This window comes from Capsicum annuum, chromosome 3 (genome assembly GCF_002878395.1).
Source record: "Capsicum annuum cultivar UCD-10X-F1 chromosome 3, UCD10Xv1.1, whole genome shotgun sequence".
Taxonomy (NCBI): domain Eukaryota; kingdom Viridiplantae; phylum Streptophyta; class Magnoliopsida; order Solanales; family Solanaceae; genus Capsicum; species Capsicum annuum.
Window position 1 is genome coordinate 121,517,879 of NC_061113.1, and position 2,399 is coordinate 121,520,277.

Below are 2,399 nucleotides of genomic sequence, written 5' to 3' on the forward strand. Positions count from 1 at the left end.
GTACCACATCACAACTGCCGATGGGAAGTATAAGGAATTCATCCTCTAAAGTTGACCCCTGAATCAACCATTTAAATTTTTGATAGCCATTAAAAACCTAAATAGTTTTTCCATTAGCCATACTCACATCTTGTGGACTGATCTTTTTCACCCTACAACCTATTCTTATAGCAGCTTATTCATTTATAAAATTATGTGTAGAACCACAGCTAATAAGTATATTGATGGACTTCTTATCTGTGAACCCATTAATTCTCAAGGTTCGATAGCCCTTGATGACATTAAGGGACTGTAAAGATATCTCACAATTCTCAATAAGGTCCTTCACCAAGGTGTCCATCTCTTCTTCTTCCTCGGGAACTTCCTCTAGGTCATAACCTTCCCACTCTGCCTCTTCTATCTCAATGGAAAATAGGTGTATCTTGACCTTACATTTATTCCCTAATACATATTTCTCATCACAAAAATAACAAAGACACTGAGCCCTTCTATTATTCATCTCAGTAGGAGTTAACCTCCTCTTTATATTTAAGTCTTCCACTGCAAGGTAAGGTTTCTTAGGCTAAACATTGCTTTTTTACATCGCATTCTGTCATTCCTTATGAGGTCCTTGTAATTTTGCAATATAAGTATCCTTTATTTCACTGCTCTGAGCAGCAAAAGAAGGTTCCTAAAGCCTTTTTAGATAGTATGCTTGCGACAAGGTGTATGATCTTCCTAACCGAAAAACATCCCTTAATTTCGAATTTAACCCGTTAGTGAACATACTAATTGCATACTTTATAGGTAAATCACCCTAGTAATAACAACATCAAATACAACCTGATATTCCTTGATAGGTCTTGTTTACTTAACACTTATTAATTCAGTCATGAAGTCAGTGTATTCTGATCCAAATCTATCCGCCAAGTCATACACATACTCTTCTTATGTAGGGGGTACGCCAGTTGATCTGCTTTTTGGGTAACCCGATGCCATTGCAAGGCTACCCTTTTAAAGTGTATAGCTGCCAGCTTAAGTTTTTGATAAATAGGTACCTCTTCATAAAGAAGAATTGTTCCACTTTGTACCACCAATCCCTCAAGTTGTTTCTATTAAAATTAGGAAGTTCGACTCGAGTATACTTAATGAAAGCAGGGTATTGTAAGGTAAGGCGAGGAATTTAGTTCTGTAGGTGAGTGGGGTACTGTTTGTGTGGTATATAGTTCTGGGTATATGGAAAAAGGCTTGGGATTGAACTGAAATTAGGGTTTGGGTATCCTTAGGAAGAAATTTGTGGTAACTGGGTATGTATGTATGTATGGAGAAGTCAAAGCTATAGAGTAAATGGTCATAAAGTGTTGGTTGTTATGGTCGCCTATTGTCGATCCATGAAATCCAAGATTTATTGGAGCTGCTGGATTCTGTGTTCCCAAAATGGGTTGTCATAAAAGGTTATTTTTAGCACTGGATGTAAGTGGGTGGATTGAGAAAGAAGAAATTGGGATTGTATTTTGGTGGCTAGTGTTGGAGTTTTGCATAATAGAGGGAATATTATTTAGAATGAGTCGTAAATGGGAGGATGGGGTATTACGTAATAGGGGTAATTGTGAGTACTTCAGTGGGTTATCAGATGAAGAGTACAACTTACCTACTTCAATTGATCTGGATATGTTCTTTCCTCTTTCTGTTTCCTTCTTTCTTCCACACTTAACTGGAGCTCCCGAAGAGTTTTTCCAGGCTGTGCTTCTAATTTGGTAACTGGGTATGTATGTATGTATGGAGAAGTCAAAGCTATAGAGTAAATGGGCATAAAGTGTTGGTTGTTATGGTCGCCTATATATATATAAAGGAAGATAATGGACATATTGATGTGGCACATCTTAGAGGCAAGGAAATCCATTTATCTTTTTTTCTCAATGTTTTGGAGTTTTAATTTCTATTTTTGCTTTTATTAATTGGTTTATTTTAAGAAGTTCAGAAGTTATTTCTTTTAGTAATTAAAAATTAAGCCCATAAAATAAGTGAAACGGTAGGTATTTATTGACAAAATAAAAACTGAAAAACATTAATTTTTGAAGACGTTTAATTTCTCAAACCATTCATATTAATATTCTTCAGTTCTTCCAATTTTCCCTAATCTTCCTTTTTCATTCTTCTTTCTAATTTTCTTTATTTTATGTAGCTGATTGTTTTTTAGATAGGTAAGTACTTAGAAACATTTTCCTACGAGAAATGCTTGAAATTAGAATATTAAGTACCATTATTAGTTTTTATTTTTCACTTTCATTAATTTATGTAACTTGCAATATTGTGTTGTTAATGGTTATTTTAGTTTTTCTTGACTCAATTATTGAAAATTTAACTACTAAATGTTCTTGAAGTGTTGGTTTGATTTGTTTATTTTTTTCTTTTTTTTT